At 32.3% G+C, this 14,499-nt stretch overlaps 1 protein-coding gene across 3 annotated transcripts in view; it reads left to right on the top strand.

Annotated features, from left to right (window-relative positions):
• Window positions 1-11,657, top strand: part of LOC149550667 (uncharacterized) — a 74,966-nt gene extending 63,309 nt beyond the window's left edge. For 2 of the 3 annotated variants that reach the window (XM_089786223.1, XM_089786221.1), the window contains exon 4: window positions 10,492-11,657. The gene's annotated coding sequence lies outside the window, so the exon portion shown is untranslated. Of the gene's footprint in view, window positions 1-6,484; window positions 7,139-10,491 lie in introns of those variants that run through there. The other variant, XM_089786222.1, reaches the window with a different exon arrangement.
• The last annotated feature ends 2,842 nt before the right edge of the window (window positions 11,658-14,499 follow it).

Here is a 14,499-nt window from a genome sequence, read left to right as displayed (position 1 = left end):
ATTGGGTTGTTGAGATTCATTTGATTCTGATGTTTGAATAGATGAAACAGAGATGGTTGATGTGCAGATTTGTTTTTCTGTCTAAGATGAATTGGAAGCCTTTGGTAAAGATGAAGTTGGTTGCAGAAATTTTGTTGGCATCAAAGTATTGGACATACTTTTCCATCTACTTGGGGACTCTGATGCAAGAGCATCAAGCTCGGATTTTATGTACCTATGGTTTGCATGGTTGGGGATGTGTTCAAGGCACATTGGGGAACCTTGTCCTAAGTGCACATAGTGATTAGAGTTATCGTCTTGGAGTTAGAGCCATTTTGGTGGTTGTTGGTAATGTATTCCTGATTTAGCGGCAGACTTTGGAGATTGTTTTCGCGAGCTTCGATCCAAGAGAGTTGGTGTGTGCACTCTTGGATTTAGATAGTTGGATGGCATGTGGACCTATGCCTAAGGGCACATACTTTTATGTTGTCATTTGAGTTAGTTATGCATTGTAAATTTGGGGCTTGTCCCAAGTATTTAGTTATTTCATGTTTTTAATGTTTGTTGCCAAGTTGACTTGTGGCTTGGGGGTTTATTTAATGTAACTTGCTAGGCCGACCCATGTCTTGGTTTAGCATAAGTAGAGGATCTTGTCTTGTCTAGAGTCATTCATTTAGAATGGAGAAGATGGAGTAGCTGAGAGGAGTGAAGTTTGACAGAGCTAGTAGGTAAGTGTGGGCTTGGGAAAATAAGAAGGTTGCTTGGTGGCTCACGAGCATAAGCTTAGATTCTTCTTGGGGTTTCCTACTAGATTGTGGAACTGGGCTAGATAGAATTTGGATCTTGTGAGGTCTTGCAGAACTGTTACAATTGCTGATGTGTTTGGCTGTAACCCGGAAGGCCTTACAACCAAGCATGTTGAATAAAAATCTTATGATTCTATTATGAGAATTGGTGTTGTTTTGGATCTAAATCCGTGTGTTTTTATTATTCTTCCGCTGTGTGGTTATTGCTGGGGGCTAGGTCTCCAACATTAATGTCAATGTTTCTACATTTTTCACCTTATTGGAGGCATCGACCGATTCCAAGGGCACCACCTTGTCCTTACTAGCAACTGAAAATTAATAATGGTTCAATATTTGTCATTTGTTGACCCATTAGAAAGAATGGTGCAGCCATATGTTCTCCATTCCACCACTTGTCTCGCCCTATCAATTGCATTTGTGTGCAACCTACAAGAACAAAGTGAAATTAAGTTTTACTATTCAATTTTGATTTAATAAACTAGAAAAATTATTAAAATTTAAAAAATGAAATCAAGTGGACTTTTTTAAACCTCCCACCTAAATCCTCGCAACTTTACCACTTTCAATGGGATGTTGTTGAAGTACCAAGCACATTCAATGTTTGTCTTCTCATGTGCCTCCCTATTCTATCTAGTGGTCTCTAATGATGGTTGTGCTTGAGGTGTGTTCCTGTGCACAAAATAACTACCTATAGGCTATCTTTGAGGGTGATGCAACAACAATCTCTCTACTAGAGGAATCAGAAGTGGTGGCCGAGGGGTGTTTTGAGTTTGTAGATACGTGGGCCACAATGAGAGCCCACTATGCTCTCAAGTGCTACTTCTTCAATGTCAATTGGAGCAGCTTGAGATTCTGCTATGGTTGCTCTCGTAGCTAAATTTGATCCTCTCCCTTTGCAATTTTTTCTCTTCCCCGGCTACAAGAATGACACTAACATCTCTTTTATCACATTTTTTAGAATCATGTTTGTCAATGCATGTAAGGTGATATTTGAGGCGATTTACGCCTCCATGAGTTACTTTCTTACATTTAATACAAATCACCATCGCATGCTCTGGTCCTTTATAGGCATACCTCCAAGTCCTATCTCTATCACCTTTAGGACAGGTCTCTATATAACCAGATGCACATGGTTCAAGGGGTCGGTTATTCCTTAAAGCTACCATAAATTAATGGTCAACTTTTGACCTATATATACAAAGTGAAAAGACAAAAATAATATTTGAGTTAAATAATTAAGCAAACTATCTAAATTAGTTTTGATAATTTTAGACATCATTCAAAGTTAAAAAGTAGGGTTTAAATTTAAAAAAAACTAGAGTTCTTTAAAAAAATGGTGAAAGATTCAACAAAACTAGTCAAAAATAGTGTTGAATCTTTTTCTAATGAAATGATCTTTTATTCTTCTAGATGCAACACAAAACAAACAAAATGTTTTAAAAAAGTGTAGACAGAAAATCAGAATACCTACCTAGGAATCTGATTTTTCGTCCAAAAACCATGTCAAATATGCTTCAAATTGATTGAAATTAGTTAGCAAGGGTTTGGAAGACTATTTCTCCCACTTTCAGCAAATAGAAGCACACAAATGACAAATATAAAATGAGCTTGGCCCTTTTTTTGCTTTAAACAGTGATACACAACAACGACTGAGTTTTAACTAGCGAGTAAAAGTCATAAGTACTTCTAGAGCAGAAAAACTTGGCAAGTATATTGGATCTCTGATAGAGATCAGATGTATGAATCTTCAAATAATTCTGTTCTGATATTGAAGTCTGAACTTATATATCAGACTGTACTGTATTTCCTAAATTCAATTTTATTCTGTAATACTCTTGAATAAAACATCAGATCAAATATATGTTAGTTGCTGAAGAGGAAGGTAGATTGCCAATTTAATCAATGTCCTTCTCTCAGCCGATAACTGATATGAGTAATGGAAGACAGTTCATGTCCTCATAGGGACATGACTCTACGTGGACATGAACTTACATTAATAGAGGCTGCCGTCGGCTCATTTAGCAAGCCCGATGGATATAAAGGAACTTTGAGATATATATATATATATATATATATATATATCAATTTTTGAGGTAATATAAAGCATATGAATGATTTCAGAATTATATATATATATATATATATATATAACAATTTTTGAGGTAATATAAAGCATATGAATGATTTCAGAATTATATATATATATAAAATAATGAGAGAAACTCAATCCATATACTAGGCATAAAGTGTACTTTACTTCTGCTGAAGCTACATTTTAACACTCCCTCTTAGCAAGGGAGAAGTAAAATACAAAATATCTCATATTCTCTTGATATGTGCATTGGTATCATCTTCATTGATACCTATCTGGAGGATAAGTTATCTGATTTCTAATACTTAGATCCAGTAATCTAGAGTAGTCCATTAGATAACCAAATTCACAATGTCTTGAACTCTATTATGACAAGTATTATGATCTCTGGCACTCTAGGACAACAACTTAATCAAGTCTGATCGTAATACGTTTGTTATCAACGACTTCTGGTTATCTGCAAGAACAATATAATCTGTTATGATAACAGGTCTACCATTTGTAAGATTGTCACTTTACAATGGTTACCTTTTGTTTATATATGTTAATAAAAAATTGTCACCTTTCATTACATATTTGATGCAACTATAAAATAGAGGCATTTTAATCAATAATGAATATACGTAGTATTTCAAAAGAAAACTGAAATCTGATTTCAGTATTTATAATCATACCAAATTTACCTCTGAAATATTCCAATTTGTGCTTGGAAAGAGGTTTATGGAAAGAGGTTTAGTAAGTACATTAGCTGTTCATTTGTACTTACGTATTCTAGCTTGAGAACATCTTGATCTACCATATGTCTAATATAATGATAAGGTATTTCAATATGCTTAGATCGATTGTGAAAGACTAGATTCACTGATAGCTAGATGCTGCTTTGATTATCACAGTTGATGACTGTAGGCTTCAAGGGTTTTCTGAACAATCCAATTAGCAATTTTCTTAACCATACCGCTTCATTGGTCCCCATGGAAGAAGCTATGTATTCTGCTTCACTAGAGCTTAAGGTGATTGATGATTGCTTTCTGCTAAATGAAGAGATCATTGCTGATCCGAAACTGAAACAACATCCTGTAGTACTCTTACGATCAATAGAGTTGCTTGCCCAATCAAAATCTGAATATCCATGAAGATTAATTTCAACTAAATCATATTTGAGGCCCATACCAATTGTTCCATGTAAGTATTGTAACATATGCTTGGGTGCCATGAGATGTATCTTCTTCGGCTCACACATGAATTGACTTAAGGCACTAGTTGCATAACAAATATCAGGGCGAGTGTTTACCAAGTACATTAGTGATCCAATAATTTTCCGGTAGTAAGTAGGATCAGTTGGTTCAGATTCAAATCCGTCATTCTTCAGTTTATGTAGATTTGTTTCCATAGGAGTAGTTAAGGGTTTTTGCTTCCAACTATGGATTCAAGGTTTTGTAGTTTGACTAGGATCACTTACGTATCCCAACAAAATTCCCTAGAAACCACTCACTACTAACAGATATAGAGGGTCAAAACCCAAATTTTCATCATATAATCATGTCACAATTTTCAATCTGCTGATTGCAAGGAAATTGGACAGTGTTAAAATTGTCAAAACTGTTACGTCCCTTGTCTTGTATACATAATACTATAGGTTTCGGAAAGGTGGTAGTATGGAGAAAACAAAACCCACTAAGGCTTTTCCAATAATATCAACCATTTAAGAGCAGATTCATCTGCTTTTAGTTAACTAGATTGCTATAGTTTTTCAGAATGCAACAAAATAAGACAGTGTATAAGCGTTTCTAAACTCTTGCGTCCTTTAATCAAATTCTAAAGTATGCCATGCTCTGGAAAGAGTGATGAATTTAGCACAAAACCTATAGAAATATTTGCTAGTGTAATGTCCCCTGTTAGGACATTAAATTATTTGTTATAGGATTTGTCTTTCAGGTTTTTACATGCTAAAGATTTAAATATCTACCTGATTGATTCATGATCTCTCAATGTTAAAATTCTATATGTACAGTTTTTATTCTAAGAGTTATGTCTTTTCATATATTATATTATATTAATAATATATCAACTATATTTCTTATTATTATATTGATACATATAATGCTTTATATATTTACTTTATATATTTAGATTATTAATCTAAATATTATATTTATCGCTTTAATTCTCATATTAATATATTATGCACTATTATAATATGATAAAAAATTATACTATATCCTTATTTATATTATATTATAGTTATTTTTATTAATTATATAGATCTTATTGATAGGGATATCACAGCTAGATTCTTAAAGCTTGTCAAAAGAGAAGCTTTCAATATCCAACTTGAAACTCAACAACAGATTTGGCCTGTTCAGGTTTGCAAAATTCAAACCATAATGTAGCATGACAGAAGCTTAGGAACAGTTAATAAGCAACATGCTACTAAACAAAACAAAAGTTTCCATAAATTGAACTTAAATGAAATTTGTAACTCCCTGTAGCGAACATCATTGTCAACAAAGTCCAGCTTATTTCAATCTGAACAAAATTCAACTTAACAAGTGGACAAGGAAATGGAGCTACACATATTAATCGATCTCAGAGACTTCAGATGAGATGGCTATTCAAATTTCAGATACATCAAAGTAAATTTCCTCATGCAAGAACAAATCAGCTATGTATGAATGCCATTACTGCCCTCTCACACGAATGCTAATTAAGTTTATCTTCAATTGTTGTTGTTCAGTAATCTCAATAATATGCTTATTTACAAGAGGAAACTACTTGCCCTTTTATATTATATAAAATTTAAACAAGGATGGCTTCCGTAATTTTTTAAAACTAAAATATTAAAAGGTTTAGTTATCAGCTTGGGTGTACAATGATGTCTGTAGGAGCCCATGGGCAGTAAAATTCCAAAACCTTTTCTTCCAGGTCAAGATTTATCAAAAGATTATGGAAGAACACATGCCAATATCAGGAAAACTTTCATAACATCTGTCAGACTAGCTCCCAAACAAACTCTGAACCAATACAGTGATAGTTTTGACCTGCAACTATACTTTTTATGGATAAGGTTTCTGATGCTGCAAAATTCTTTTCTCCAACAGAAAAGTAGAAAATTCATATTAAAATCTAATTAAATTTTAATCTATAAACATGTTTGGCTATTTGTGTCAATATTCATATTCAGATGGAATGAGAAACGCAATGGAGAATGAAACACAGAAGCTCCAACAGAATAAACCGTGAAGATACATGTCACTACTCAAAATTATTTAAAACTTTTAACACTGAAGTCCATAGTTTAACAGGATCAGCTTTTAATATTTCTAAACTATAAACTAGTAACAACTCAATAAAACATAATCATTTTAAATCCTACAACTGATATTGTATTTTTAAAGAAAAAACGCCAGAAATGTGATATTTGACAATATTCTTCACAAGCACGAAAAAATGCTATATCGTACACTTCCGAAAATGTTGAGCACATTATTATCAAAACTTCACATCCCGCTTTTTTGGCTTGGTGATACCAATTGAGTTTTCCGAAGCTAAATTGTCATACCATTCATTTCGAAGCAAAGCTTAAGCTTTTGTTTTATTATTTTTGCAGACTCTACAAAATTATACTTGTTCCATTTGAATGTCCACATGTGCAAGGCTATGCTGAGTTGGGATCCATAAAAAATGCCTACAATTTGGTCCTATGCTTGGGATTGCTATCATTGTTGTAATCATCGCATTATCTGAATGGATTATTACAAATTACAGCTAGTGTTCTCTACATTTGCTCCTTTAGGGCATATTAGTCATGCTTTTAACTCATTGGAGCATATATGGTTAATTCTTTTGTTAGCTTCATCAAATTGTCCTCACTATTTGAAATATTGTTGGCATTAGAGTATCAAAACTCCTCTTGGTCAGTGAAGAGAATGTTGCTATCAGTTGCACATCACTATATTTATCATTGACTATAAAAAGTTGTTAGAATATTATAATATTTTTCTCAGTTACCGGGTACTGCTGTTTAGGCCAGGGTCCTGGTACTGGTACAGTTTTGGCACTGGTTCTTCTGGGGTACTTCATGGGTTCTCTATGGGTCCTTCATATAAGGACACACACTGAACATGGGCACCCAAGAAGTACCTCAAATCGTAGGTCAGTTTATGTATGTATTTCTGATTTGTTCATCAGAATGCTCTTTGTATCAGCTTTAGATAGTGTCTTGCAACAGCTTGCTAATATTATTCAAGTTAAAATTGGTTTATCTAATGCCCTTAGTTTATGACAGTAGTGAACAGCAACCTACTTCGATTCATTTTGAAGGTCAGGAATTGATTTTATTTTTTATTTGAAGATCTGAGTATATTATTGTTGATAGATTTGTATAACCCAGCCAATAGTTATGTTTGTTGATCATATTCGGATATATGTCAATTTGTAATCATGTAATCTGAAACTATATTAGTAATACAATTATTTATTTATAATTTTGTGGAGAATATGGATTTGAGTATCACTGATCTTTTTGTATTTGTAACTTTGATGTTTGGACATAAATACATACATATATGGACAAACCCGAATCCGCAAGGGGGGAAAAAATGGTCGTACACACGTACCCGAACCTCGTATCCATACCCGAACCAGGACTCGAATCGGCAACTTAGATATTTTTTAATGGTCATCCTAGTCTTAAAAGAAATAATGATTGACCATAACGTAGTATTAGAGTGGGTCAGTTTGATTTCATAAAATTTAGCAAATGTTCTAAGAAAAATTCAAGCCTCTTCTAATCTGATTATTTTTTCAGAAATTTATATATTTGACTTTTTAAAATAAAAATTGTTGAAGGTATTTTATGAAAATCTTGTGATCCGTCCTCTATAATTTTTGCTGAATTGCAAGAATGGTTGAGGATTTTGACCATGTGATTTCGTAGTTTGAACAAAAGTCTTTGATTTTTGAAGGTTGCATGTTCTTGCATGTGCATTTCGTGAGTTGCATGTTGTTTGCATGTGTTGTTTTACCATGTGAAGTCTCCTATTCTATATGAAGATTTTTTTGATGGGTTTTGATTTTTTTTTTCCCTGAAAAATTTCTCATCGGTTTTCATAAATTTGTGATGGGATTTGACAATTTTTGCCCTTCAAATTTTTTTTGATAGGTTTTCATATTTTCCCCTTAAAAAGTTATGAGTGAGTTTTAATAATTTCTCCCTCAAAAATTATTTGTTGGGATTAAATAATTTCTTCCTTAAAGATTATCTACTGGGTTTTACCATTTTTTCCTCTAAAACAAATTTTTTTATTCTCAATTAGTGTCTTGGATTATGTTTTTTGTAATGCACGAAGTTTGTGTGGGATATTCTTAGTCATTAACATTTTGTAGATCTGAGGAGGTTCTTAACAACAGCAAAATGTTTTAAAGAATTCGTGACCAAAGACAACAGTTAGATAATAACTATTATGAGAGGGTATTTGAACATTGCAGTGTTTTTTTAATCGTCATCTTGGTTAGTTTTCATAAAAAACATCAATTCTGCATAACAAAAGAAAACATTTCACTTTATTGTATAGTTATTTTCAGCATAAAGAAATACTTCATTTAGTTATTGTCTATTTTGTAATATTATATATCTAATGCTAATCTTCAAGTTTACTTTGATTTTGTTTTTATGCGCAAGTCATTTTGATTGTAACTTTTCTTTGTTCACCATTGTCAAAAACAAAGTATTAGAGAGCTTTCATAGTTCCACCAGTTAATTTATTTAAGGACTAAAGTGTTAGCTTTTCATACATCAAAACATATAAAGACCAGAGTTATGTCATTGTTTTTGTAAATGGTAGAGTTGCTATGATTGTCCAATGCATGGGCCCACATGTATGGCCATTGTTTAATCTGTTTTTTTCCTATGAAATGATAATTGAATGTTGTTAGTAGACAATGGAGAGAAGTATAGATGATTACATAGAATCATTACACAACAGAAATGATTGGGAATGAAAGACATAATACAAAGTTACTAAACTAGCTGGGTTATTTGAAAAGAAAGTTAGTAACTCAACTAAGTAGACAACTTAAATGACCATTATGAGCTAGATATTACAATACTTCTTTAATTGTTTAGAGGGTACTTGCAAACCTTATACTTTGCTCACCAAAGTGTGGCACATACCTTTGGTTGCTGAAATAAACTTAAAAAGAATGCTTAGGCTAACTGCATGTCAAGGCATTATTCAAACTCGTTGCTTGCAAGTTGGAATGTATTTGTCATTCTATGTTACCAAATTCTTCCTTGGCAACCCAAAAGATTGGTTTGGTTTCTGATCTTACAAAAGTCTATTACATACTTTTGAAGTCTATGCTAGTTCTATTGAAGGGACCTGATAGAAAATTTGTCATTTTTGCGGTGAATTTGCAAATCTGCAGCAAGATGGCCAAATTTGGCTATATATATAACTTTTCCAAAAAAAGGGTCTACTTTAGTCAATTTGATCCTTCAACCCTGTTGATTCTCATAACCACAGATTGGAAATTCAAGAGCTTGCCACTTCTTTGATAGAAAGCCATTTGACCAACGAATGAGAATCACCTTGATTCCTCTAAATTTCAGGCTCTGCTAAACCTAGGTGGGTAGACCTTCTCCTCGAACCTGATCACTTGGTTTAGAGCTTTTCTAAAGCGAATTTAAGCTTTTGGAGTTCTTCGGCTGGCAAGGTCTTTGAACTCGATGAAACTGAAACTGAATGTTGAGTACTTGAAATAATTGAATGTTTCGTATAAGGTTTGTTAATCATGAATTCAATGCTTGTAGGAAGGAAGATATGAATTTTCTGACTTCAATAATAGAAAGACCAGCGCCTCTATTCATCTGGGCAATAGAGTCAACTTTAGTGAATTTTCATATACAATTTTATAAAAAAATTATGCATTTAAACTACCAACAATTTAATAATCAAGATGCGATAGACCAAATATTATGCAATCTGAAATTACTCCAGAGTGAATTTTAACTCATCTGATAGGAAGACAAACTGGACACATATACAAAAACAATTACATATTTCACCATATCTATGATGATTGATTTTAAAATGCTAAATGACCATGTCCACATATCCAACATTTAATTGTATACTGAATTCCAAAAAAATAATTACAAAAGATAATTCATGTGCAGTTTTAAATTTCTGTCATTTAAAAACAAACAAAAGACATTTTATTTTATTATAAAAATAAAATAATAAAACTTATATTACAAAACCATATTTAACCCTTATTAGACTCCATACAAATAGATATAAAATGTTTATTTGGCTGATTGTGAATGTTCTTCGAATGTGTCTTCTCTCAAGTAATAAACTCATATTTATATCCTATCCTGTTCTAAAGTTGTGGCTTTTCAAATTTAAAAGACACTTGTAAAAAAATTAAATCACACCCTTTCCTTTTAATATCGCATCAATTAGATAATCTAAAATTTGTTTATTATCTTGTGCGTCTTTCCTTTTATAGGGCCTCCTTTAATATGCTAATACTAATTTTTATCAAACTCCATATTTTACCATATAACCGGACTAACAAATATATGTGCTCAATTTTTGTGGTGGTGTACAGTCTTGTTGCGTTATCTTCAGATTAATTTCGCCTGCACGCGGATGGCTATGCGGGAGAAAATCCAAAGTCCGAGTTCATTTTTTGATGGTGTTAGCATCGGTCGAACATAACACGTTCTACACTTTCATAGTGAAAATATTTCTTGGTCTTTATTCTGATAATGAATGATGGAATTTGTTCTTTCCGATTTGCAATCGTTACTCATGCTCTTTACGGCAACCCATTAATAGTCTTCATGATATTCGTTGACGATATCTGCTATCCAAAGTTGAGTCGTCTGCCTGTACACGGTGATTTATGTTCATCATTATCCACACTTCTGAAGCTTGATAATCTTGTGACTGTGGTCATATCTTACTGCTTAAAGGGTTTGTCACAAGCTATCTACTGTCTCACGTTTGCTCCCAGATAATTCCCATTCATATGATTCAGATTTTACATTCATCATGTACAGACCTGAGATGCATCTACATGCAGGATCAATGCCATCAATAGCACAAGCCAATACTGATATACAACCATGCGTATGAGTTGAATACTTGTGAAGAATCAGGTTCTGGAAAAGGAAGGATAGGTAAAAAATATAATAGTCAATCCATAGAACGTGGTTATCATTTCAGGGCTGAAATAGAATACAAATCAAAATATAGGTTTTCAGATGCCTAAAATGCTGAAAAAGCTAGTTAGAATCTAAGATTCACTCAATATGAAAGCTTATCTTCAAGGGAAAAGGGTTAACAATTTTAAAGATAAGATTAATAGTAGGAAAAGATGAAAAGGGTTTTAGACAAATGGAGACCCTGATTTGAAAAATTAGGGTTCCATCAAACTCTAAAATAGACCACTAAAAGGGCCAAAAAGGTAAAAACATGTGCCCTTTGTGGATGAAAAAGAAAACTTTTTGCCTCTATTTCTAAACTTGGTTGTTTGGTTGCAATTGCTCATGGAGTATCGAAAGGTGATCGTTGCATGCTTTGCGTTAGTTTGTGAGCTATTCATACATGGTTGCATGTGGAAGGAACTCCCTTTGAGACAATGAAGAGGTAGATTGTTAATGTTGACATTATTATTTTTGAACTGAAACATTGATATGGTGCTGTATTTTGGCATTTTGCTATGTTATTTGGACTAAAACATCAATACATATATGGTAGCATATTTTGTTATGTTGCTTTACTATTAGCATAGTGGTGTATGAACTTATTTGTTGCATAAATATCTGTGTGTGTGTGTGTGTGTGTGTGTGTTTGTGTATGTTTCGTTCAGGTCAACCCAAAATGAATTTGAACCTATCGAAAAAAATAGAATGAATTTCAAACTCTAACTAGGATGGACAACTTAGAGGTCATCTTATGGAGTCACCTCTAATTGCTTATTTTTAATTGATGTAATCATCTCAAGTGCCCATTTTATCCTTCATAACAACCTTTTAATGTGTCAATCCAAAACACTTGCAAACATGGCAACATTATTTTGTACTCATTGTCTTTAGGATTTGGTTACTTCCAATTGGCCATTTTTAATCATTGTGATCAATGTTTTATTCTCAAATAAGCGAATCTAATTGTCAACCAACTTTTGATCAATAATTATCCTTTTTTATAAAACTAAACTAAAATACTTGCAGCAATGATATGCAAAATCCACTCGAGTGAAATTAATGTTCTCTACCAAAATTGAAACTAGTTCTTGACTTAAAGCTTGAGGATCCAAATACATTAGAATTGTGGTGAAAACATATGGTGACAATCCTTCGTTAGATGAGATTACTTTTAAGATCCCACCTACAAATATTATCAAATAGAATAATAAAATTTGAAAAGAAAATAGATCTTTTATACTAAAAATTTGATGCTTTATTACTAATACAAGAAGTTAAACAATACTGATGTGTTAATGATGCCACATTAGCACCTTGTAGGCCTAAAATTACTTACATAACATATCAAACATAAAACCAAGAAAGATAAGTTGTTTGTTGACCAATTATGATGACTTTTCAAATTATAAATATAAGCATGATTTACTAAATATCATTGGTTTATTAGGATCCATAGCATTAAATAGTTATAGTTAAGAACCCCTAAATTTCCAAATGTTGTACAACAATAGTTGCACATAGTTTCCCCTTCCAAAAAAGGGTTTATTCTATACCTTAAATTCTAGAGTGCAGATAAGGTTATGAGTAGACGCAAGATCATGTTGCGTACAATCTCAAAACTTAACAAGAGCTCTTTGCGAGTTTAAGTCCCTGCCTTTTGGGGTCATAGTGGAGTTGTAGCTGTCAGCGTGTGTTCATAGAAAAAATCATCTTGCAATGTTTATGTGTGAACGGAAATGTCTTATAGCGTGCCATGACTTTGAATGGATGGGTTTTGGATAGAAGTTTGTAGTGTTTTCTATTTTTAGGTGGAGAACAGGTGTGGTATTAACCTACAATAACATGATTTATGTAATCATTTGTGCAAGAAAACTAATTGCAATTATGGTCATATTTCTTGAAATTAATTCTTAGGAGAATATTTGAAATCTATTTGTATTTCTAAATTATATCTAATTGTAAAATGAATTAAATACATTTAAGTTATAATAGGTTTGTAAAAATTCAATTTAGTTAATGTTGTCTAAACATTAGGAAAATTTATAAATGAATATGTTAATTATCTTGTATACATTTTTACAAATTTCATCATTAAAAATAGATTAAAGATTTATATTGAAAGTACCCAGATTTTATACAAAATCAAAAGATTATCCTCTACAATTAAGAAATCCAGTAACATACTAAATAAAATAAATAAATTTTAAAAAAATTCACACGAAATCAAAAACAATTTCACAAAATAACAAACTAGTAAAATATAGAGTAACTCTATTCTCATTAATTAATTATATTTAATGTTTAAAATAGTTAGACTTTACCATGAAAAAGCCTTTTCAACAACCACGGTGGAAAAAAAAATTGCTAGGAGCTTGTGTTGTCATAGTAAAAATAAAATATTTTTCTTTCAAAAATTTATTTTTTACTATTGGTCATTTCTATTTTTGCTAGAGGCTTTATTATTTTTAAAATTTAACAAATAACAGAAATCACAATTTTTCTAGAAGCTTCCAACACTTCAAGCTAACATACTCAGAGCCTATTTTACACAATTGGAAGTTAGGATTTACAAAATAAACTTATCATCCCCAACCTAGAAAAAGTTGAAGAGTTCACAAAATAAATTGAATAGACAACTCGCACAACTTCTTTGAGAAGATAATTAAATGTGATCGTAATGAAAGTAAAAGCATATGTTTCGCCATTTTTTATGGAACAAATATGCCATATAATTTCACCTAACATGAAATTCTCGTACTTAATTCAAAGCTTTTAGTTTGGCCTATGCTGGCAGGCTTTTCAATCTGCCTTTATAGAGGATGAAGAAACATGAGAGCTTTTTCTACCATGTACGGATTGCAGTAGGAAATGATACGAAAAATGCAACAAATACCATGAAAAACAATGCTTTGATGGACAAACATATTTTTTTAAAGTTATGCATGGAGACTTTCAAGAAAAACTGGCAATTCTTATATCGATACAATCTCTAAAGATTCTTTTTTAAATTTGAAATACGTAAAATCAAACTGTGGGATGCATTTTTTTTTTGTAGTGCATTCCTCTTGCATTCATTTCCCAACTTACAAACAAAATAGATGAACAAGTGGTTTTGCAAGGCTCATGTGAGCAAGAATGGGATGCACAATCACTATTACAAACAAAAAATGGGAGATTCGACGGGGTTGGAAAAAATGTGTGGATCACTACAAGCTGGGGTTTGGAGATTTTTTGTTATATTCACATGTCTCCAAATGTTTTTTTAAGTTCACATATATTGTAGAAGTGCATGTCTTAAAAATATTGGTTTTGATAAGAAATGCCTCTGTAACATAGGCTAAATAAATAAGCAAACAAATTATCTAGGGCCAAACTTACCGATTGAGATTTGGGTTGAGTGAGTTTAG

Source organism: Cupressus sempervirens, chromosome 6, assembly GCF_028749045.1.
Source record: "Cupressus sempervirens isolate cs-2001-9-10 chromosome 6, ASM2874904v1, whole genome shotgun sequence".
NCBI classification, from domain to species: domain Eukaryota; kingdom Viridiplantae; phylum Streptophyta; class Pinopsida; order Cupressales; family Cupressaceae; genus Cupressus; species Cupressus sempervirens.
Note: the sequence above shows the minus strand (reverse complement) of the source record. Positions and strands in the feature narration are given on the sequence as shown.